General features: G+C 39.9%; 1 pseudogene; it reads left to right on the top strand.

Annotated features, from left to right (window-relative positions):
* Nucleotides 1–6,487: 6,487 nt before the first annotated feature.
* On the top strand, nucleotides 6,488–25,889 carry LOC145489744 (ATP-binding cassette sub-family C member 4-like; annotated as a pseudogene).
* The last annotated feature ends 183 nt before the right edge of the window (nucleotides 25,890–26,072 follow it).

The raw sequence follows: 26,072 nt of genomic DNA, 5'->3' as shown, positions 1-26,072 counted from the left end.
GAATCTTGAGCTCTGACAAGGCCATTCCGTCCTAAAAGCCGCCTTTTTTTGCTGCCCGCGTGTGGACGGTCCTTTCACGAAATGCATCGGAGCTCGAGGCTTTTTTAATTTGTCGTAAAACTCTGAACCCAACTAGCCAACCAGTGTACAACTTTGTTCTAGACTATTTCAGGCTTTCCTCCGGGCACAGGGAGAAGATGATAGAGCAAAGAAGAGAAGAGCGAAAGGAATTATTAGCATCCAAGTGCATGATTTGTGCCCTGATATGTAATCCAAAGTTAACATGAGAAATTTTCATTATCTACCATTATCAGAAAAAAAAATCTTCATTCTTAATGTACATACAGTAAACACCCGCGTATAAGAACCTAGAATTTTTGGGTTCAGGCTGAATGGGTTCTTATATTTTGGGGTAGTTTTTCCGAACTCAGGCTGATTAGGTTCTTAGTAGGTTCTTATTTGTAGGAGTTGTCATAGTGATACCATTCAGAGAGCTACTGTAGTACTAGTATGTCATAATGGTTGAACATTTGTATTTTAAACCGCAAAAATGCCAAGCCTTATTTTTTAAACAATAATAAATTCAGTATCATAGGCTACCATATTTACAGTTGTATTTGATAATAATGTAAATTGTTAACAGCAATATAAATATATAAATAAAAACAGCAAAAATAAATAAAAACCCAATTTAGGGAATTAAAATTGAACCAATTTGAAAATAATCAAATACAATGTGAAACAAAATATTAATTTTCTTGCGTATTGAAATAAAGATGCATTGTACTGTACACAGAAAGAACAAACATTTTCTTTGGGTATCACTGTTACAGTTGGAATGAAAAAGACAAGCAGTAATGTGTATTTCACATGAGCAAAAGTCAGGGCACTCTACAGATTCAAGTCCCAAGGCTACACCAGTATAATTTTATACAGTATTCTATACTCTGTATTTAAAAGATTTTCAATTAAACAAATAATTTTCATGGTGTTTCTCAGAAATTTCACAATTTCTATCAATTAAAATCCAGTATTTTGGCTACAAAATAAGAGTGTTTTTTTGTATAAGAACCTATTGTTCTTTGCCAGCCTAAATAGGTTCTTATATATTTGGGTATTAAAATGCCCAATTTCAGCCTGTAGGTTCTTAAATCACTAGGTTCTTATACGCGGGTGTTTACTGTACATACATACATACATACATACATACATACAACCTTTATTTATACACGATAAAAGACGTCAAAGCTAACAAGCTTGTGGGGTCGTGTACTAATAAGATACATAAAATAACTACAATTAATAGATAAATAATTAATACAGTTAATAAAAAATTAATACAAGAATTAAGTAATTCTTATAAAAAAATATAATTTTGATAACAACGAATGAGATCAATAGTTAAAAATAAATAAAATGTCTGTTAGAAGTGAATTACAATGGCGAGTGCGATATCGCTTAAACGATTTCCCTATTTGCTGCTCTCCCTCACTAAGGTAACAACATCTTGAAGTCCTATCAGCCTGAGCTAGACTGTGGTACTCCATCAATGGCGCCGCGATAAACAGACAAAGTAATCAACGTCTCTCAAACCGTGTACCTTTTGAAAACTCTACACTATTAAATAAGATGCCGTTCTTGTGTTAATGAAAACTTGACACGAGACTGCGAAAGGATTTTAGGTATACTTATTCCATCTCCAACGGCATCCTCACTGCACCATAACCGGAGAGAGTTCAAGAAAAAAAATTGCTTTCGTATAAGTTTCGGTGGCATTCTTTAAGAAAACGTAACCATCTTAGTTTTAATCGACATTCACGCTACTTTCAGTCATGAACATCAAGAGAGTCTTATTATTTTATTTTGCATAGGTAATCACATGATTTCGAGTGCAATTTCAAAGGATAATTTGGAAAATTTACAAGTGCTTATTTATTCAAATTTGAACGAGGAAAAACCTGTTTGATTACTTGTTTGAAAAAGAAAACTATGTCGCCCTTCGGTATTCATTGATTACTTAGGCAACAGTTAGGAAGTAAATGAAGTCCATTCATCTTCTGCAAGTTTCGAAGGTATTAACAAACATTGCGATAATGCTGGCAACTCTCCGAACATCTTCGAGTGAACTGTGCAAGAGTTGTCTTGATCTTCCAAAGTGTTCGGAAATGTTCCATTTGTTGTCGACCTTCTTTGAAACTGACCTCAAATGGCCTTCGGAAGTTTTCGAGCTACTCCGTACGAACTTCGGAATCTTCATTGTAATCTGCCCTCGTAAACGATGTTGCTGCACTCATAAACAAAAGTAAATGAATTTAGGGTACTCAACGTAATACGTTGAAATAAACTTCGGCTTTCCATCGACTGATTCTCGTTGCGGTCAGCACATATATGTAACCGAGTCACTACTAGTAGCTGTTTGAAAGACTAAAAGGTGTAACTTTGTGTGTAGAGATTGAATATGAAGCTAAAAAAGTCTTTAAATCAAACATAAACAAAGCTATTGGAAACGTCAGTAGCACAACTTAAAACAGTCTATCCAAACAAAACACTCTTGTAGCCAGAAGCACGAAACCAGGTTACAAAACTATATAAACAAAATTATCTGCGGTAGGGTAACGCAAAAAGTCCCTGATGGGCTAGGAGCTCCGGGAAATTCGTAAAGACCGCAAAGGTGTCAAAAAAATATTTCAAGTGTTTAATTTTCGGGGGTGGATAAACGTTTAAATTATAATAAACAAAACTAGAAATGGTGTTTTCCAAGGGTAGAGTTATTTTGACTTTTTTTGCGTGACCTTGTTCATTATCTTCAAAACCTTATAGCAGCTGATCGAAGTTGTAGGCAATGTATCCACGACTTCTTCATAGTTCTCCTTTCGATTCTTTTGGTAAGAAGACCACAAGGGAACGCAAACTTAATGGTCTGGTGTGCATGATTAAACATGCTTAAGACTTCTTCATAGCCTAGGTATATAGAATTTTGCATCCCTAACATAACTTTGTTTTGCGGAAGATGTAAATTTACACAGTTCCATATATCACTGTAAGATGATGGTTTAGTTATGTCAGAAATGAAAAAAAAAAAAAAAAAATGGGGGGTCACCGACTTCCTTTTGGAGAACATGCCCGGAAGAACACCCTAAATTTGAAAAAATCGGGCTTCGTTAGCGAATAAGGCCACAGTGTCCGTAAGCCCAAAAATATTGCAATTAGACCTTCGAAGTGAAATGTTCTCGGCCAAATATTGTTTAAGTGGACCTATTAAGTGAATTTAGTCAACTGGTGAGGTTCATTAAAGAATAAGTTCGCATTTAGCGACCATAGTAGTTTCACGCGTCTTGCAGCCGCAAGATGGCAGGATTCAATGTCCCGTGGACAGAAATCTTGAATTTTTTTTAACTTCCCACATTGATTTTTTGTTCATTTTTGGACAATGTGGAGATAATTCTAAATAAAATCTGGAAAGAAAACTAGGGGTCACCGAACGTCCAAGATCGTTAAATCCAGGCAAAGCTATAGCAATGGCCATCTGCCCTATCATTGTTCATTTTGTTACTTAGCGCGCGCTCTCATGTATGACGTGGCGTGTGAATTTGCGTGCGCAGTAAGGATGCGCAGAAACAATTAGCGCGAACGTCCTTAATTAAATATTATATCGCAAGTCACAGACGATATAGGATAATGCACTAATGAAAGCCTCCTGCACAGTTTTCAAGTCTGGTTTTTTTCCACTCAGCGGTTCAGTGAGACTGTCTTCAACAGCACACTGAAATGGTAAGCAATAGTTTGTAGATATCGTTTAAACACGGAGCGATCCTATAAAAGGCAAGGGCAGGCCACCTTTGAAGCACTTTGTTGGCTTTTTTATGCAATGGTGGATGGCCGAAATAACGGTCGCATAACAGAGAAGTCGTGGAGAAATAGCGTTTTTTTCGTTAAAAACAACGGAATCATTAACGTATAATATAAAGTAAATAGTAAAAATACAGTGAAAATAAAACTTATATTAACACTTCAGAAGATGCCTTTGGAAGAACAAAAACGATGAATTATCTTCGTCACTTCACGGAACGTTCAAATTTCGCCGCTAACCAAAATAACAAGCTGATGACTGCAATTAACGAGCTATCTGTTTCCATTTATCTGAGCATGCCGAGAACGACAACAAATCTCTTAAGAGGTGATTTGGGTTAGCCTGTAAACACAGGTGGTGGGATATTTAAAATTATTCAGATTTATGAGCGTAATGACGGTGCAAACAAAATGCAAATTGAACAACGCTGAGTTATTCCTCAAACTATTCTATATTCAGAGCGAAGAAATTGGAAACAAAAAGTACTACGAAGAAACAAGAGAACTTGAAACTGGCAAAGTGAGATTTCGCCTGAATATTGACGTTAGAAAGGAGAAGGAAGACTCGTGGCTGAATGCAATAAAAGCAAAAATTGCGTTCGTAAAAGGTCGACTGAATATTAGCAGCAAGAGAACAACAGTAGCCAATGTTCACCTCATGGAATCTCTTTTAGATAAAGGATAACCATATTACCAAAGAATAACCATACTACCGTACATATAATATATTACCTTCGCAGTCTGCTTGTATCTGGGGGTCTTTTTAACGAGTTTTAGTTTCCAAACTTATTTCGCAACCGCGTTAATCCTCGAAGGAGCAAAGACACTCTAGCATCAAAAGAACTAGACACGACATTTTGTAAATTTGAATTCATACGATACACTTTCGCAAGTGGAGGAATTAAATTATGAAGTTGAAATTAAAAAGGTCAATTTTCTTAGCAAACTCTTCTCCTGAAGCTATCGTTCGTTTAGTTCAAAAGGCATTGTTTACTTACTTGTAAAATGACACAGAAAATTACAAAAATTAGACCTGAGTGAATAAGCCAATCAAATGGGAGCATTGGTCGTCCGTTGGATCTGTGATTGGCAGGCTGAAAACCTCAGCCTCGTTATATAGGATCGCTCCGTGTTTAATGTGACTTCACTCGAAACGGCAGAATGCATTGGTGGTCATCACTGTTGCGTATTTGGTCAGTCAGACGAGCTTCAGAGCATTTCTTTGTTGATATCGTTAGCCGAAGTACACCAGGCGAAGCCAATCGATAAAAAAATCGATATCGGAAATAAATTGATTCAATGGATTTAATCGCCAATTGCTATCGCTAATTTCTATTACCAATGAAATGGAAGCCAACTGAAAGCGAACAACTCTGTTGAAGTCGATAAAAGTGCGGTTTTTTGTCACTGACTTGTATATTTTAGCAAGACGTTTCGGATCGTTCACCACCCCTCTCTCACCACCCTTTGTGGCACGAGGGGTGGTGAGAGAGAAAATCGATCAAGACAACAGTCTGTATGGGTTGGCTTTCTGTAAACCTCCACTTGAACTGCCGTGCCGCGTCTGGACGTGATGGTGTCAAGGAAAGGTAAGCCGTACCCGTTAGTGTTTTCAAGTTCCAGAGTGAACTGAATGTTCAGTAGCATTGACTGAGTTCATATGTTTGTGAAACGCGTCGACTTGATCCTTTTTGAGGCACGCATGACTGCCGTCAACATAACGAAACCACCATTTGGGAGGATGAAGAGCTGTGGTGATAACTTTCTCTTCTATTACTTCCATCACGAGGTCGGCCAACACAGGACTGATTGGTGAACCCATTGCACACCCAAAAATCTGCTTGCAATGGTGGCCCTAATATTTGAAATAGTTGTTAGTTAGCACAAAATCCAGAAGCTTCCTGAGAACGTTGGTAACAGACATGTTCGTACGTTCTGCTAGTTTCTGATCCTGTTGAAGCCTCTCTTTGGCGATGGCAAGTGCTAAATCCAACGGAATGGGGGTGAATAGCGATTTCACATCAAAAGACACCCTAACTTCATCATTGGCAATAGAATATTGTTTGAATTCGTACACAAATTCAGAACTGTTTTTGACTGTGTAGGTATTCTTTCGTAGTGGAGACAAGACCAATATTTATCAAAAAAAAAAAAACGAATTAACGCACGTCTAACCTCGACGGTTCCACGTATCATATCATGCCCTGCCACGCTCCATTAAAGGCTTAGGAAAAAAAACTGATGCTTTTGTTGCTGTCTGGCTAGGAAGTTCTAAAAGACCATCCTGGAAACTTAAACTATGAATATAGGTGAACTGCATGGAGAGGGGAACAGCTAAACGTTTCCGGCATATAGTTTAAAAGAACAAATTTGTTCTTTACTTCTTGAACATTTTTTTTCTTGATGGATTCTAAAAATTTTGTTTCTTGAGTGCAATTCTTGCGCACTATAATCAACAAAGTTTTCTGACTTGTGATAGTAAGCGCAGTCAAGCCGATAAAAATCGCAGTATTTCAGGCTTAAATTTGAGAACTGTGAGTCAGACGGCGAACTCCGAAAACGCACATTTATGTTGTGGTCAAACTTGAATTTTCTTCTCCACTGATGGTGATCTTTCTTACTTTTCAGATTAACTGTTATGGCAAGGAATAGATACAACAAGATCTCAACCAGTGAGGATAAAGAAAGAGTCAGCTTTGTGTGTCTTCTTCTCTTTCAATGGATGAGTAGTATCTTCAAGATAGGCAGTGAAAGACCATTGGATAAGAATGATATTTTATCGCTTTCAAAAGAGAACTCTGCCTCTTTTCTGACCGATCAGCTTCAACAAAACTGGAACAAAGAAAAAACAAAGTGTAACAGAAATGAAAAGAGGCCTAAACTTTGGAAAAGCGTCATAAATTTGCTCTCGGTAAAGGATGTCATGATTATTGTATTCACGATTGCTCTGTTGGCAATTTCTCGCCTTCTTCAACCATTGTTATTGGGATATTTTATTTCCATACTGATGTCAGCTGAGCCACAAAGAGATAACCTTCTCTTTGGTTGTGCATTTGCTCTGTGTATAACTGCTTTCATCAGAGATCTCAGTATGCACCACCATGACTATAGATGTGAGCTGTTGAGTATCAGAATTAGCTGCGCCTTAAAAGGTCTAATTTACCATAAGGTAAGCAAGAATAATCTAGAATAGTTTAACCTTCGACCTTTTCTTTCAAAGCACTGCGGGAAAATGAACGCCTGTTGGTAAGACAAACAACACAAAAGCATAGATCTTGTTTCCTTGAGGCATAGTTAACTTTACCTATAGAAGGTTTTTTATGGGCGATGGATTTGCAACTGATGGAATGCAGCTAGTTCATTTTCACTGGTTTCTTGAAGTTTATTATTTTATGATGGAGTTTGGCAAAACCATAAAAAACTTTCTTTTTTAGATCCCGAGGTGTACGCCAAGGACGTCTTGCGGTGAGCGTGTCGTCCAGTCCCACTAATCCAGATCTTATTTAGATCATTTTCCTGCACCCATTTTCAGACGTGACATCTGCAAGTTATCTGGTTCTTGTAACTGTCATGCGGTTTACGTATCGCCCCGAATTACGTTTTTTTGTTTATTGATTTTGCTTTTTTATCACCTATGTCCAGTACGCTTCTGCGATTTCCCTAATACAGGCATAACCATTTTTAGGACCAACATGAGAAACTCCACAAACAAAACCAACAAAATTTTCATGGCTTCAAAACATAACTCATGTGAAGACATATTTTGGTATCACCGACTTGAAGCAATGTCATCAAAAAAGTGTTCAGCTGTCGGGCCATTAACTATTATGACGCAAAAAGTATAATTTGACATGTTTTTTCGATTTACTCGAGATCAATTCAAACATACGGAACTTTTTAATCCTTTTACTTTCTGTTTGTCATACACCATAGTTTTAATTAGGGCATTAGTATTAGCTTTTTCCTATCACATCCGGTTCGCGCAAAACTCATGTTTTATCGATTTTCAAATTATTGCTTATCGTTTCCATGGAAATATCGATTGTCTTGAGAGATAGATACCGTAAGTCCTCGAATTAGCGCCCGGGGCACTTATTTCAAATTTAGGAGAAAATGGGGCGCGCTTCTTCGAGGGAGAGGCTTAATCGAGAGGGACGCTTATTTAATTTTTCCCAAATGGTGGCCTGACATGATCCTTTTTTTCAATACATCATCTGCGCGTAAACAACAACATAAGCTGTTTATCGACATAAAAAGCTGGGTCCCGTTTCTCGAATGCCCCGGAAACTTTTCGGGCCCGCAAAGACATTCTTAGCAGGAGCCATAATCGGGGACGGAGACCGTAAGCGCGCGCCATTTCTAGTATTGGGGTTGTCCCCATGATATGGGACAATAATTCTATTTTTAGAACAAATTGCGCCATCGCCTACGGCACACGCGCGTACATGCTGCGAGGATTTTTGCGGATGTCGCGCGGGGGAAATGGCGTCCGAAATTCCCGAAATTGTTCATGTGTTTGGCCCACAACTCAACCTGTTTACGTCTGTTGGAATTTTGCTTAAGTATTTTCGTCGTAAGCTGCCCCAGTCTGAGTGAAGTAAGGCAGTGTCGAATTTAGGTATGTTCCGCTGTGAGCTTATATATATCGCTGACCAAGTTGTATTCCGACGGATGCTTCTTTTACATGAGCTATACATTACTCCACTTTAAATTTCACATATGTTGAAGATTAACAGCTTTTCCATTACACAGCAAAAAACTAGCTGGATATATTTAGATATAGCAGAGTTTCAGGACTTCATAGTTTCCTAGCTCCTCTTGCCACACGCTTGCGAGGAATTTGTCAGTCTATCGCGACCGAAAAGTAAAACAAAATAATTGCTAGTTTGAGTTTGTTTTGAATTGTAAGCAACGCTTGATGTTTCATCAAGGCCTAATAATTTTACGTCCGTAGACACTGCTCAGTTTTATTCGTGCAAAAATCCAGTAAATTCTCTGTTGTCGATGAATGAGAGCGCCCGCCGATGCGTGTTTTGTACAGTCAGTAAACATGACAAATTGTACTTCCGCCGCACTTTCGTGTGAAAGCGTACATCGAACTCAAACAATAACTATAGTTTTTAAATATGTTTAAGATTGATAAATGTTTGAGAACATATTAAAAGCTAAGCTGAAAATATGTGAATAAAGCAGAAATAATCAGCAAAGTTACGATGACGTTTTCTTTAATCAACTTGGAATAACGATTTCGATTTTGTTGATCGAGTTTATATCAAAACTCCTTGTCTATTTTCATTTTCGCAGCGTAAACCTTCACTATGCTTATGTTAAAGAAACACACATGATGTTAGTAGCCTTTTTTGCGTTCGTGAAATTTGTTACAGCATCTCAGCACAAAAGATAACGAAAGAAATCTTTGTCAAGATTTGTTGACAATTGAAAGCACCGACTCGGACTTGAAAGTGCACGAGCTGCACTATGCAAATGAGCTAATTGTACGCGTCAGACTTTCCTTTCAAAAACTTTTGCAAACTCACCAAACAATGCAAGCAGAAACAATAAGAAACCATCAAAACATTTTTTGGTTATGATGAACCATTGTCTGAGAAACTCACAAATTAACTCGATACCAGAGTAGCTATATTCTTGCTATATTCTTAAGTCAGAACAAACACAAAAACATACGCGTAAGCTTACAACTAGCGTGAGCAGATCTTATTATTCCGTTCCCAGCGCGAGATTGAAGTCTTGTTTTCGACCCAGAAAAACCCACCTTTTCCGTTAGCTCAGAGCATTAAACTACATATAAGCGCCCTGGCTCGTATTCCCTGCCTTATTCCTTGCCATCGCTGTGAAAAATACGCAAGAAAATCTCTCAACTCTCACCATTTGATCACGCAACGTGACAACATCCACGCGAGAGCCCCCGACATGTGCGTGAATCCACGCGGATATATGACGTCAGAATGGCACAGTTTGTTCTAAAAATAGAAAAATTGTCCCATATCATAGGTGCGCGCGAATCCCGAGACTTACGGTCTCCGTCCCCGATTATGGCTCCTGATTCTTAGCTAATCGGTACTTAAAGAAAGAGAGGTGTATACGGCTGAAACTTCTTGTATCAAGAGAACCTCCGCTAATATTAAGAATATGTGCATAAAACAGCTCTGTAGTCATAGAGTGTGAGATTTTGCCAGGGCTTTTCGGGTGCGAAAACCTTTCGGTACCATCGAGTAACGGGCCCCTGATCCTTAGGTTTAGATCGCAGTACCGTTAGTACTTAACGTGTACAACGTGTTCACTTAACGTGTTCACAAACTGAAACAATGTACAAACCTAATACTACACAACGAAAACTACACATCCTTTGTTGTCTCAGTACTCGTCCACAAAATAGGGGGAGGGGAGGGGGACGCTTATTCAAGGAGGGGCACTTATTTTAAATTTTGGCCCATAGGAGGGGCGCTTATTCGAAGGGGGCGCTTATTCGAGGGGGGGGGGCGGTAATTCGAGGATTTACGGTAATACCAAACCTCAATCCATTTCCAATGACTGGTTTAATATTCATATCGATCTGGTAAAGGAAAGACTGTCAGAAAGCTGGTTGAAAATGCCTGGTATGGCCCAGACAAAACTATATCGAGATACATTAATTCTTGTTTTTCATAAACACCTAAGGTTTAGTATTTCTTGTTTCACAGGCGCTACTTCTCAGCAAGGATGCATTGTTAAAGTTCACAACAGGCCACGTGATCGACCTTATATCAAACGATGTTCAACGAATGGAAGAAGGCATTCTCATTTGCCTTTCCGAATCACCTTCTTCTTGTTTTCTCCTGGTGGCGTTAGCAATTTTACTCGTGCATTTGATTGGCTGGCAATCTCTTATGGGAGTCTTTTTCCTATGTTTTCTTGTGCCGTGTTTCGCTAAACTCTCTAATATTAGTGCCGCGCTGCGCCTACGAACAGCAGCGGTGACCGACCGGCGCGTCTCTTTGATGAACGGGGTGGTGTCTGGAATTCGTGCTATCAAAATGCGTTCATGGGAGGACATATACCGAAAAACAATTCAGCACACACGAAGGTAAATGGAAAACAAATGCGGTGCTTAATATTGACTCAGAGCGTCTTGGTGGGGTTTAAGGTGGCGTACTACAGTTTTTCTGAGACTCAGTAGCGCGCGCAATGATCGCCCTTATTGCTGGTTTTCACGTGACGTCACTAAAATTCGAAGTACACAACTATTGATCTTCCTGAGATTTGACTTTATTGATGTATAAGAGCAGCTGAAAACTAATATTCATACAAATTTTCGCTCCGAATGGGTTCTTGGTTTTGTAATACACTACGCTTGAATTTCTAAGCTTTTGCGTGACGCGGCATTTACATGATGGCCTAAAGAGCTGTCATGATGGTTAAAAAAGTGACTTATTTCGGGGAACTTGGCTGTCTAAACAGTTTATGTCTTAGAAGAAGTATTATTTTAATGTTTTAGAGTTCCTCGAGGGATAAATTCACGCTTTTGTAGCAAAACTCAGTGAGAGATGTTTCTGTTGGTTTCCGGCCGCCATGTTGGTGCCCATACGGATGGGCACCAGCATGGCGTCTCCATACAAATCTCTATAAATTTGGGTAAAAAATTTCTCCGCATATCTCGCATAAGAAAAATGGCTGTGACCAGAGTTTTGGCGAGATTCTTTGCATATTTACCTTCTTTCATTTCCCAGATTCTGGACTTTATCTATTGACTGGTTTTGATTTTTATTTTGATCTATTTTGAATTGCGTGACATTGAAAACCAACAATTAGTCACGCGTACAAAAATGACGCAAGTAACCTTCAGAAGAAACAGGGCGCTTATATGTAGAGCGGTGAAACGAGCGGGTCCAAGCAAAAAGATGTGATGCAGTCTACTGGGGTCTACTAAAACGAGCAGATTCCGCTTACTCAAAGTGGAACTTAGATTTCTAAAGAAATTCCACGAAACTCCCTTCTACATGAAGAAAGAAGGTTTCGGGTGCATTTTTGTTCTGAGGCAATGGGAAAAGGTGAGTTTTTCAGGTTGAAAACAGGACTTCATATTTCGCGTTGTAAGACCTGCTCGCGCTAGTTGTGCAGGTAATCTTTTGCATTTCTTCTGACTTACGAATAAACGTTATGCAACTCTTTACTCTGGTATCGCCGGTTAATTTGTGCGTTTCTCATAACAATCAGAACAATTCTTAATCATAACCAAACTCTGTTTTCGATCAGTTTCTTATTGTTTCTGCTTGTTTGGCGAGCAGGAAAGTCTGACGCGTACAAGTAGCTAACTTGCATAGTGCAGCGCGTGCACTTTCAAGTCCGAGTCGGTGTTTTTAATTTGTCAATATAAAATCTTGTTAAATTGGATTTTTACACAAACAAAACTGAGCAGTATTTACAAATGAAAGTTCTTATGCCTTGATGAGGCATCACATGTTGCTTGCAGTTCAGACGAAACTCAAACAAGCATTTTTTTTAACTTTTCGGTCGCGATAAACTATATGGCGAAGTCCTTGCAAGGGTGGGGCAAGAGGAGGGAAACTTTGAAGTTCTTAAACGCTGCTATATCCAAATATATCCAGCTAATTTTTTGCTATGTTATGGAAAAACTGTTGATCTTCAACGTGTGTAAAATGTAGAGTGGAGTAATGTGGAGTTCTCGTAAAAGAAGAAGCGGAACACAACTTGGTCATGATAAACGGGACATGCCTGCATTCGACATTGTCTTACTACACTCAAATTTGAGCAGCTTACGACGAAAATACTTAAGTGCTAGATAAAATAGTATTGAGTTGGGGGCCAAAAGCGCAAAAAGGCCTTTAAAAATACATCACTGGTGGCTCAAAACTAAAGAAATAAAACTTGATTTTCAGTTCGTTGAGAGGAAATTTTTGGCAGCCATTAATCTCACCTGAAGCGCGGAAGGTGCCCTCGTGCCAGTCCTTCTCCGCATCACACATTGAACCAAGAGCGGACTGCCCGTTTCACCGCCCGGCCATTTTCCGCCCTGGAAGAAACGAAGACAACTTCAGTTCTTGAATCGCCCACTTTGTTATACATAGCGATAGTTACAAACGCCTGTCATTCTCGTGTTTAAGCCTAGGACCGATAAAATATGACCAAACAAATAGATAAACAATCGGTAAAAGAGTTCTAATTTATTCTTGCTTTCTCGCACCAGATACAGGGCGTCACATGAGCGCGCGCTCAAGTAAAGGGTATGCGCAGTTCAATTTCTGCCCAAGGTTGTAAAAACTTGGCTCTGATCAACGATTCCTCGAAAACACACCATATGACCTATCGTGAAATTTTCACAACTGATTTGTAGAAGTGAATCGCGTTCACAGTCTGCAAGACAGATTTTGAGCTATTTTTGAAGTAGCCAACATTTCACAATTTTTCTTTGTTTGCGAAAAATCTGCCTTACAGATTTTTATTTTACACTGCATGAATGATAAAACTGATTTTTAATTCCTGAAATTTTGAGGTGGGGTCATACAGGTAGATTTTTAGAAAATTAAATCTAATAGTGCCCAGTCTCTCCTAGGCACTCGGTTGTTCATTTTGGCTATTTATTAAGGTTTAAATGGTTCAAGTATCACTTATAAAGGTACAAAAGTAAAGAAAAAAGTAATTAGAGAAAGGAAAAACAGCTTGGAACATCTTTCAAAGAGTAAAAAGTTAGCTCTTATAAGGCACCAAAACTGTAGTAAGCCACCTTATTGAAACCTGAGAATAGGGTCAGCAAGCTAAGAAATGATACGTTTTTAACTGATAGCCGAAAGTAGAGATCTGCATATTTAACTCTTGGCTTAAAAATTATCAAAATATGACTGACGAATGAGATTACGTTACACCAACCCATCCAGATCCTCCACTCAGTGAGCCTATGTGCAATTATTCGATTCACTGTAATTGTAAATTGTCACAATTCATCGTCTTCTATTGCCAACCCGCGAGTATGGGTTACATCATCGTTCACTTTACGCGATAACGCTTAAAGACATAACTAGTACTGTACATGTTCTTAGTTTTTCACCCAATAATCTTGTGACTGTTACTCTTCGTAATGTCTACTAGAACAGTTGTACTGCCCACCCCTACTGCAAACGCCTCGTTGACCATTCGTTCATGTAGGCCTCAGCTTGAAAGGAAAATAACAAAAATTACAATGACAACGCTCCTGTACTAATTAATAACTTACTATTTTTAGTATTGTTAAGCGATATATCCTGAAAGTCATTCTTTGTATTCTTTTCAGAAGTGAAATAAATATCATCCGAAAGAAAAGTGCCATTCTGTCAGGTTTTCTTGCTTTGTGGGACAGTTCAGTACCAACAGCGAATCTGTTGTCTGTCATTACGCTTGTACTAACTGGTCAACCCATCACGCCTGTTAATGTCTTTATGCTGCTAGGCTTTATGGATATCGCAAGAACAGCAATATTCGCTCATATTTCCCAAGCTTTGCTACAAACACACGAAGCCTACGCGTCTTTGGGACGAATAGAAGATTTCCTTCTTTTAGAAAATATCCCCGCCATCTCACCTGGTCAAAGTAAAGAAGACACAAATAACACAGAGAGCAGCTCAACCAAAGCTATGAACGGTCAGTCAGATCCGGAGAAGAAAAAGGAAGAAGTATTCAGTTTTCACCACCTAAAACTAAATAAAAAAAAACCACAGTGCCTTAAGTGTGTCGAATCTGTCTTATAGACAGATCGAACGAGATGATGAATTTATTTTACAGGATATTCAATTTTCCACAGTTTCACAAAGTCTAACAGTCATCACTGGACCAGTGGGCAGTGGAAAATCTACTCTTCTCTCAGCCATCGCTGGAGAGATCTCTGACGTTAGCGGAACAATAACTTTCCCAGGGACTTTAGCTTATGTTCCTCAGACAGCTTGGATCTTCTCTGAAACTGTAAGAGAAAACATTCTGTTTGGTCAACCATACGATGAACAAAAGTACACCTGAATAATTGAAGCATGCGCCCTCACAGAAGACATCCAGCGGTTTCCTGACTATGACCAAACAGTTGTTGGAGAACGCGGTGAGGTTCTGAGTGGAGGTCAGAAGGCGAGAGTTAGTTTAGCACGCGCAGTTTACGCTGATGCAGACCTTTACTTGTTAGACGATCCTCTCAGTGCTGTGGACTTTAAAGTTGGTCAACATATCTTTAAAACGTGTATCAACGACCATCTGGGCGATAAAACCCGAGTGTTAACATCACATCAAGAATATCACATGAAAGAAGCTGATAAAGTAATTGTGTTATACAGAGGCCGCGTGTTGGAAAAGGGAAGTTTCACTGAACTACAAGAAAACGGTATTCTAAACACAACTGTTGACCCGCTCTATCAGACAGCTGGGAAAGAAAGCAAGCTAACTAAGAGCTTTGCGCGGGAGATTGAACAGAAAAACGAAGATGTCGATGGCTGTGAAACAACGGTTCCACTGTCCAATGAAGCTAGTGGTCTGGAAATATCACAAGAAGATCGTTCCATCGGAGTGGTTTCATCAAAGATTTACTGGAACTACTTTAGAAGTGGAGTACATTGGTCAATAATCTGTGCAGTAATTTGTTTGTGCTTCATAGCGCAAGGTAAGACTTTATATTGCAACTGGTCGTTCATGTGTAGTAATCGTACACAATCCTCCATGGAAAAAAAAAGATGGCGGCTGCACATTTTGCCACAATACCATGCCAGCTTTACACAGCCCATTAAGTACGAGGAAAGTCATATTTTTGCAAAATTTGTCCCTGTGCTAACGGCATTGGGTATGCTAGGTTCGAGGATGTTAGAACTTTTCTGTACGTTTTTATGAGCCTTGTTAAAGTTTTCTTGCGCTAAGAATTATGGGTAAATCTACCTGTCGCCATCATTTTTTCCCTGCGGAGGATTTTAGTTTTGTATTTCTTATAAGATTATATTAGACTTCTTTATTAATGTTTGTGTCTTTGTCACGAAGTTTTAGGTTCTATTACGATTACTTCGCCTCTTTCTTTTCTCAGCAGTGATAGTTGCACCTGACGTCTGGCTCATGTCAGTAACAAAGAAACGTCCAACAGATCAGAAAGACAGCACAAACCTCACTATCTATGCTTGTCTCGTCGGTGCGTCCCTTATCTTTGCCATCACCCGAGCATATGCATTCCTTCAGGTTTTGCTTAGATGTTCTGAGCGTCTTCATAACAAAATGGTTTTGGCAATTTTACAAGCACCGGTTCTATTCTTTGATTCAAATCCCGTGGGAAGAATACTCAATCGATTTTCTAAAGATGTAGGCTGCCTTGACGAGCTGTTGCCAAGGAATTTTCTATTATCTATCCAGTGTGTCTTGATGGTGTTTGCATCAACAATTATACCAACTGTTGCAAATCCTTGGCTTCTATTTCTTGTTATTCCGTTGATTGTGTTAGTCTTGTGCATCTCCACGTATTACTTGAAAACGTCCAGAGAGCTCAAAAGGTTAGAGTCAATATGCCGCAGTCCAGTCTTCTCTCACTTTTCCGAGACCCTGAATGGACTGGACACGATTCGAACAAGAGGCAGACAAAGGGATTTCGTGGATCAGTTTTACAGGTGCATTAGTTTAGTATCTGCAGTCTTTAACTCTGAGATGAATGCCGCAGTGCTGAGTGTGGAATAGTGTGGTACTAACCAAAAGTAGAATCACCGTCAATCCTACATGAAAGTAGATAGGGCATTAAAGCTGGACCACATATCTCCCATCCCCCCTAAACAATACGATGCCACGTTTTTTTTTTATCTGAAACAGTAAAACATAACTGATTTTCAACACTGCAGGCTGGGTGACGGGGACAGTCTGCTTGGTGTTCTAACATTTCCGTTTGGAATGGCAGTTTTATTTCCCACTTTCACCAAGTTGTGACTTTCCAGGAGCGAAGCCACGTGTAGATTAGGGCTTAACAGGAGCTTGAACCACTCGAACGCACATTGTAATTCAAAGAAACCAGGTCACAGTAAAATCAATCGTTAGCGTTTATTGGAAGGAGCGATGAATCAATAATATAGGAATCAGGATAACAAAATAGAGATGAACTTGTGATGTGGAGTCGTAGTAACGGTTGTGATTGTGTGGTTCGAACTAAAAGCAAAACGATACAAAAGGCTTATGTAAGCTAATACTAGCTAAGATACATTATCGTTTTAGCTAATGTGATCCAAGGGAAGGGATAAGGGTGTTTGGACTGGCTAGTTCATTTACTTAGTGTGCTTTTTTCCGTTAGATATGAAGATGTTCATAATCAGGCGTATATTATGGTGAGGGCCAGTGGGCGATGGCTTGGTGTACGCTTGGACCTTCTCGCATCCATTTTAGTTGGTGCTGTGTCTTTGGCAGTCGTTTTTGTGTCTCAGGAGGCCGGTAGGTGCATTTTATCAGCATTATGAAATCACGCCTACCGCATTCGTAACATAGCTGTTCCATTCTACTGCAGCCCGCTGTTTATTTCATAGTCTACAGTGGTGCATGGCAGAACTAAGGAAAATGACCATTTGATCAAAAAAATAAATACATAGCAAACATAAAAAAACTGGCAAGGGCAATTTACGATAGTGAGTAAAAAGAGCAGTACCTCTTTGCTTCGTATTGGTCAGTTGTCTTTCGTTTTCTCACAAAAGGCAACCGGTCGGCAGCGTTGAGAGGGTGTTGTATCCGCAAGATGCGTTAACCGAGGTCAATAATTCTTTAGCAGTGAGTTTAGTAATTGAGAAGTATTTCGGTACACTTAACACGGAATGTGAGACTCGTGTTCTCTTGACAGAAATGGAAAGAACTGCACATGAGCCAATTGGTATTTGCGGGAAAGTCGCAGAACGCACGATCTGTGTACAGGTGTAGGCTGCGTTGCAGAAGGAAATTTCCCAGTAAACAACCGTCTGCGAATTAGTATACAAATCTTTGTCTGAGACCCCTAACGAATTACTTACTACAACCGGAAATGATCCAACGTTGTACAGGTATCAAACGATACAACACACGTGGTAGGAAGGAGATTTTGAAGCGGTGAAATCTCAGTTCGAAGAGTTGAATCTTCTCCCCGAACAACGAGATGCGATAAATCATTCTTCTAAGGGAAAACGATTTTGTTAATTTACCCTCTGGCTTTGGTTAGTCCTTAATATTTTAATGCATCCCGATTGTCGCGGACATCGTAAATAACAAACCTCGTGGTTCAAGCGTCGTTATTGTTATTTCACCGTTGCGATCGCTGATGGAGGACCAAGGTCGATATTTGACCAAATTGAATACTCCAGCTATTTCGATAACGAATGATAGTTCGCCCCCACGATTTCGCGCGGCCATTTTTTTGTCGCTATTTTCTTTCGCGTCACGCACGACGGACTAAGCGAAAGAGGAACTACTCGTGTCTACCACTACGTGGAGGTGATAACAACGGGGTGAGGGGGGATCTTCAAATATTTCGCTAAGCGATGGTTAATTTTGGATTAAATGCCAGTTTTGCGTTAGTATTTGTTAGGTACTGATGGCTGATATTGCGTGACGAAAGGCAAGAACTTTTTTTTTCAGGTAACCAATTACAATTAAGAAAGATTTCGAAAACGACTTCCCGCATTCGTTTCTCTGTCGAGGGTCTAGAACAAGGTCTGTGCGCTACTTTGCAGACGCTAGTAATCGGCGGTATGTAGCGTCTGCGACGCACCCTAGATTTGTGTAGTACCAAAGAACGAAAAGATAGTTAGGTTCGGTTGAAAGCTGCATTTTACGTGCGATTGTATACATGTGAACAGGTCTATTCGTGGTGATAACCGCGAAGATTTGCAAAGGATTCCTACTGTACGATTTGCACTGTATTCCTACTGTACAATCGCGTAGACGCTTCACGTCAACAAACCCGTGCCGATGAAGTTTAAAATTGGGAAGTGATGCAAATAAGCTATAGCTATGATCTATTTATCTCCCGGTTTCATTTCTTTTTTTCAGTAGATAGAGAGTTACTTTGTTGCCTAGAGAACCATTTGTTGTTCAACAAATGTAATCGAATTAAATGGAGAAGCCAATGAAATTTAACTGTTCCCAAGGTCAACCTTTCACAGAGGTGCGAGTAGATGTTTCTTCTAGTTTTACCAGTACCAAGACGCCTAAAGGCGATTCCGTTGGCCAGGGAGCGTAGCATTGGAATGAATTGTGAAGTTACTGTAAAGTGCCACGATTAATGAGTTAGATCAGCTATAGAAATCACTGTAGAAAGTCTTGAAGAAACGGTCACTGTATTTGTAGTGGAAAATAGGGTAGGCGGAAAATTACTGTGCGAGAAGAGCCTCCTTCCCCGACTCCTATTTCTTCTTTCCGGGTGATCTACAAGATGGAACGAGAGTGTGCATGGTGTTTAACTGAAATAATATTGCAACGTGGAAAATGGAATTTGTTTTTTTTTTTTTTTTCTAATGAGGCCATATCACTTACGTTGAGAACTGCCAGAAAATCTTGAGACATGAATGGTAATAGCCTGCGTCGCAGGCGTATAAAGGGAGGGGGTGGGGGAGGAGGAAGAGAATTCGGAGAAAAAAAACGGAGGAGTGGGGGGAGGGGGAGGGGGAGGGGGAAAAGGAACGCCTGCTATAAAGACCCCTATTGGTTCATTTCTGCGGTCGTTGGCGGCCGCAAAATTCTGATTGGTTAATCGGACAATAGGACGGGTTTGTGAAGTGATGCGAAAACAACCAAAATGGCGACCGAAGTGGATGTGCTAGCGAGAGCTTTGGCTGATTTGAACGTCGTCGCTCGTAGTGAATTCAAGTTAAAACCGGAGCAAGAAGTTGTAGTAAAATCTCTTCTAGGTGGAAAAGATGCATTTGCGGTGTTGCCCACAGGATACGGCAAAAACCTCATATATCAAATGTTTGTTCGCGCCAAGGACTGTGTAAAATGAGGTTGACTAGCCTACACGACCTCTACGGTTCGTGGCATTTGTACGTTTGCCGTTCTCTGTTCGGTCACTCGACCTTTTTTTTGTAGCTTCACTCGTGTTTATGAAGGGCAGTTCATGTTGTGTAATAAGGAGGAATTTTAAGTAGAGTTGAGCCGTTAGATCGTGCTATGGCAAATTTTTATAGGTCCTAGGTCTGCATGGTTTCCGCTGTTATAGCTTTCTCGAAGTAAAGCGACGGCGTCTCCGAAGAAAATAGTACGAGAACAAATATGATATCCGTGATAAGGATCTACCAACTGTACTTGCAAACAGTTCTAATCACAACCGGGCCCGGCGTCTCAATATAGAATGCAAGTAAGCAACATGTTCACGGTAAATTTCATATTTTGTCCCTCAAAAGCAAATTCGTGGAGACTTAAAAGCATATCTTGTAATAGAAATGAGCCTAAACAATGCATAAACACATGGCAAATTACAGAGGTCAAACTCTACGAAGCGACACGCAGATAACAGCGGAAACCATGCAGACCTATGACGTATAAAAATTTGCCATAGCACGATCTAACAGCTCAACTCTACTTAAAATTCCTCCTTATTACACAACATGAACTGCCGTTCATAAACACGAGTGAAGCTACAAAGAAAAGGTCGATTGACCGAACAGAGAACGGCAAATGTACAAATGCCACGAACCATAGAAGTCGTGTAGGTTAGTCAACCCCATTTTACACCGAGCCGCCGTCACTCATCTAAAATCAGCCCGACACTTTCTTCTCTGCTCGACGGCGAAAATAGATTTTCAAATGATGCTCTTCCTCGTCTAGAAGTAAAGTTTACTCCACAAAATCTGCAGCTACTATTTTTTGAATGTCTATCTTTGGTTTTCTTCCTCTTTTACAAACCTTTGTTGGATCTGGAGTTGCTGACATTACACAGCTTGAAGATTTTCTCACAATGCGCTAGGAATATTTTTTCACGCCTTCCCGCGCAAAGTCAGTCATGCAGAAAAGCGCGTGCTTTATTCTGATTGGTCATTGAACTGACAGCTCCGTTAATCCGATTACCGTAAAACAGTAGGCGGAGATGCAAAAGAAGCGGCTTTTGTAGCAGGCGTTCCCTTCCCCGAATTCTCTTCCTCCTCCCCCACCCCCTCCCCTTTATACCCCTGTTACGCAGGCTACAATGGTAACACAACGTTTTACAAGGTAGTTATTGGCAGACTAAAATATGATTGTGAAGGGCTGTATTGCCGTCAATGAACGTAACGAATCTACTAGAACATTAACAGGCTATAGTACTGATTTTCTGTTATATAATTAGAAGCTCCTTTGTGCGAGAGAAGAACTGAAGCACATTAACAAAAGTATTGATTGTCATTAGAGGCTCACTTGTGTGAGAGAAAAACGTAACGCAACGTAACTCAACTGGTATATTCGAGATAACAAAAGGATTAAAGCTTCCATGAGAAACATGAGGAATTCTTCTTAACAAATATTCCCCTTTGTGTTTATAAATGTTAACAGTAGAACACTGAAAATAAAACAAACATCGACCGGAATAAACCTTCTCGCAAATACTATTTACATGTGCGTTCTGGTAAACACTGAGGTAAGCTCAATGTCAGCAAGAATACACAAAACCTTAAACATACACGTGGCATAATTGTCGATTCATGGATTTAACTGTGAAAGTTTCGATAGAGGAAAACTCTCGAGGCCTAAATATCTTCAATTGCAAACCAACAAATATTTGAGCGAATTGTTGAAATGGTTGGTGTCGATGTTTACCGTGATGGACTCCTTGATGTCCGGGATTTTTGAATGCGCTGATTCAATGAATATCGTCTGTGAATATCGTGTGAATATCGTATGAATATCGTATGAATATCGTGTGTCAATGTGTTGCTTGCTTGTTTAGACTAAGCGTTAGGCACGTAAGTTGGATGAACACGCAGGTTCGGTTGCTGAACTCGTTGTTTCGTTTGGCAGGCCGAGTGAACAGTGAACTCGTTGGTTCGATGCGTAACACGGAACGGATGATCCGCGAACTCATGCAATTTTCACAGTTCAATTTAATACACAAAGTCGAAACACTTTCTAAAATGTCTCACCTTCTGTTTATCTCCTGAATACCTACACGTTGCTTCAAGCACTACACTGTCTACACAAGCTACTCCTTGCCGGAATCCCAGAATCTTTCGAAATTAGTTCCAGCTGTGACGTGGATTTCATTGTCAATCAAATTTGCCGTTTTGCGTCGACAATGAAAAAGGAACCCCGGGCAAACCTTACCGTGGCCTGCCACAGGCATCCCACGGAAATAGAGCCCGGAAAATAGAGTTATTGAGATGCTGCTATTTGGCTACTGCTGCTTCATAGACCTGTTTTCTATCGATTCGAGGTAATGCACTTTAAATTTCACCGCGTCGTTTTAGGCTTTCTTATAAGCTTCTTGTTATATTAATTGCGACTTCATATTTGACTGGCGTCCACAGTTAATTTCTTAAACATGGCATTTTAACATGTGCCAAATCTAATTCATAAATTATTTCGAATTAAGTTTTACCCATGATCCCAAATGTTATGCTTCATGCCATGCTCGCAGGAAACTGGAGAGAAGGAATCGACACGAGAATGGGCGGGGCTTCATCGTGATGAATCAGTGAAGAGAAATAACAAGATGGCAGGTGTTGATGAACTTAGTATTTGTGGTTCGTGCTTCTTTCAAGCAAAGTGTACACATGCTTGAGGTGTGATTTAATTTTGTATGAAATGTTTCCGCGACTTTGAGGAAGATGCGGACGCGCCGGATACGATAAGGTTGCTTTCGGAGAACGAACGAGAATTTAACCGGAAAAGTGATGGGAATGGCAGTAGCTTCGTACAAAGTCATATTGACAGCTGAGCCGTTTAACAATTAGGAATTTGATTCAGCAGAATTAAAATGCGAAGTTTACAACGGGCCATTTTTACTGGTAACACAGACAAATGAAGAGGGTAAAAATGGAATGAAAATGTTGCAAAGGTAGTTTATGTAGCAGAAAATATATCAGCAGTAGAGCATTTTCATTCCCAAATCTTGAAAATAGCCGAATCGTACATCTTCGTGCTGAAAAGTCTCATGTCTTTTTTTCTTTTGCTTTTATCAGCTTCGGCCGGACTTGCGCTTGTTTATGTCATCGGTGCATCGTCTATTACTGAATACGTTGTCAGAAAAACCTCGGATGTCGAGAATTTCATGACCTCAGTTGAACGAGTTATCACGTACACCAACATTGAACCTGAGCCTGGATACAAAGTCCATAGACTTCCCCCAGAACACTGGCCACACGAAGGAAATATCACATTTCAAGATGTGTCATTGACCTACTATCCGGGGGGACCTCAAGTACTGAAGAAAATCAATCTTAACATCAAAGGAGGAACAAAGATCGGTGTTGCAGGCCGCACAGGTGCAGGCAAGTCATCTTTTGTGGCGGCCCTCATACGCATGCCTGATGCTAATGGAGACATACTGGTCGATAATATTCCAATCAAACAGATTAATCTCCAAGAGGCTCGACGATGTATATCCGTTCTTGGCCAAAGTCCTGTCCTGTTTAGTGGATCGCTGAGAAAAAATCTCGATCTCTTAGAGCAGTTGCAGGATTCAGATTTGTGGCGAGCTTTGGAGAATGTGCAACTAAAAGCGTTGGTAGAAAGTCTAGAGGGAAAGCTGGATCACGAGCTCTTGGAACATGGAACAAATCTCAGTGTAGGAGAGCGGCAGTTAATTTGTTTGGCTCGTGTGCTGTTGCACCAAAGCAAGATTGTGATCTTGGATGAACCCACTGCACATGTGGATCCAGAAACAGAACAAACAATCTGGAACGTAGTGCGTGAGAAACTAAAGGACTCCACAGTCATCACTATAGCTCATCGTTTAAGCACCATCAAAGACTGTGACATGATTTTGGTTTTGAAAGATGGGGGGGTTGACGAATTTGACAAATTTGATACTTTAGTGAATAAGAAAGGAGGTGCTTTGAGTGAAATGGCTCGAGTTGCAGGTATCTAGATAGGCTAGTTCCCCCTTTGTTAATTTACAGACCATTTTCAATTTGAATCAGTTTTTGCGGCTGTTTACTTCTTGCTTATCGAAAGAAATAAAAAAAAACCCTTAAGTGTAGGAGTTCTCGTAAGCTTTTAATTCTTTTGCATGTTAGCAGGTGTTATTGTTTGGGCTTAGGGGTATTGTTTCTGATGTTTATTTTGTCGTCCTCTCAAAGGGTCTAAAGCCATTCATGCGAGACCTTAAGCCTGGTTTTCACTGGCGACACAAGCACAAGCGCAAGCACAAACGCAAGCAATAGGGATGACCCAATTGAAAACGAAATTCGACGCAACCACAAACACAAGTTAAACCATTCGAACCTTCCAAACTGTTTAGGGACGAGATAATCTGGATCCAGTGTTTTTCATAGCCAAAACATAACCACGTGTGGTAAATATCCTTGTGCTCGTTTTCACTTGCTGCAGCGCAAACGCGAGCATAAGCGCAAGGACAAGAAAAAGAAACAATTTTGATCCTTGTGCTTGTACTTGAGTTTGTGCTTATGCCTGCGTCAAGGCCGTTTTCACGGTGAAATAAAAATTATTGTTTGCGCTTGTGCTTCCGCTCGTGCGTACGCTTCTGCTTGCGTCGCTAGTGAAAACCAGGCTTTACGAGAGCTGCCCGACCTCAAATAAACAGTAGCAGATGTCATTTAAAATTAGAATTAAAAAATTGGGCTGACAGTAGCCGTTTTCACACTAAAGGACGAACAAATCGTCTGACGTTTGTTCGTCGAATTTGAATTCGAGACGGCCATATACTGAAAAGTTGTCCGTCCTATATTCGTACTACTAGAAGAATTGTGAGCACAAATCGGTACATTTGAGCCCAAAGAGAACTAGCACGAGGTTCACGTTGAGCTCTGCAAAGCAAGAATCTTTTCAAATATCTTTTCGTTTGAGCTTTTTTTTAACGCCATCGTTTCCAGTACAAGAGCCCAGGGCTTATCTCGCTCTTCATTTGACGCAAGCACATGTGCGAAGGTCGTGAGTTTTTCATCTGACCACGTTTTATTCTTTTTCGAACACTTCGCTTTGTTTTTCGCTGACTTCATTGACTTCTTCTTTATTTCCGCTTTGTTGAAACTTCCCATAAAACCTCGTTCTGTTGCTAGTCCCATTTCCTCGCTGCGAGAAAATCAACCATTTGACCGTCTGATGTGAATTTAGCTCGTACTGTCGTCGACTTGTTCGTCTGGACGGACAAATCGTCTTGGAAAAATCGTCTTTCTAGACGGACAAATATCAGACGAGTTGTTCGTCCAAAAATTTGTTCGTCCCGCTTGCACATCAGACGATTTGTCCGTCCAGACGATTTGTTCATCCTCTAGTGTGAAAATGGCCAATGTCATCGATGAACATTGTACAAAGAGAAGAACACACTCTATTCTATCTGTACAACGTTCTCTATGATTGGTGCGTGATATATTAATGAATATAGAGGATGATATAAGTCATCATCTATTGCTTCATGTCGTAACTATTCAATTTTCTTTGTTTTATATAATCACTTATCTTTTACACGTTTAGAATTACGATTTGAGCATATGGGGAGGAATATTTTTAAATACAGTCTGAACGTTGTTTTATAGTCTACCACACGGAAGTAGAACGTGTTTATTAAGAAGTGGCCATACGTTGTCTGATCAACACGGAGTAAGGCGTGTATTTATTTTACTGTCTTTAATTTTTTAGCGGTTACTCTGGTCGTCAAACGCCTGTTCTATAGGACAAATAAATGTAGCCGGTTTGGTTGCACCTAGGTGAATGTACCGTGATTTTTTTCTTTAGGACCAAATGGTCGGTGCATTATAGGATAGGCTTTCAAATTATGGTCTGGTTCGGTTATCTCCGTGATACAGTTAAGTTAATCATCATCATCATCATCATCATCATCAATAAGTAAAAATAAAAGGAAATGAAAATAGTAAAAGTGCTCTGAATATCTGATTTCCAGATTGACCATAGAATTTTACCATCTTATCTCTCCGTTTCAAAAATTATGAAGGTAGGCACGACGACGATTTTTTCGTTGTACCAACAGGTTGATTATAGACGCTCTGATTGATTAACGAGTTGTTTGCAACTCTGGGTTACAACATCACCGGCGTTTACCGATGTTGCGCCTTGATTTATGTTGTATATCAAACACGAGAGACACTGTCTTATCAGGTTTCGATACG

The sequence above is a fragment of the Orbicella franksi genome, chromosome 6 (genome assembly GCF_964199315.1).
Source record: "Orbicella franksi chromosome 6, jaOrbFran1.1, whole genome shotgun sequence".
NCBI lineage: Eukaryota > Metazoa > Cnidaria > Anthozoa > Scleractinia > Merulinidae > Orbicella > Orbicella franksi.
The sequence above is the reverse complement of the archived record's forward strand: the minus strand, read 5'-3'. Positions and strand labels throughout refer to the sequence as shown.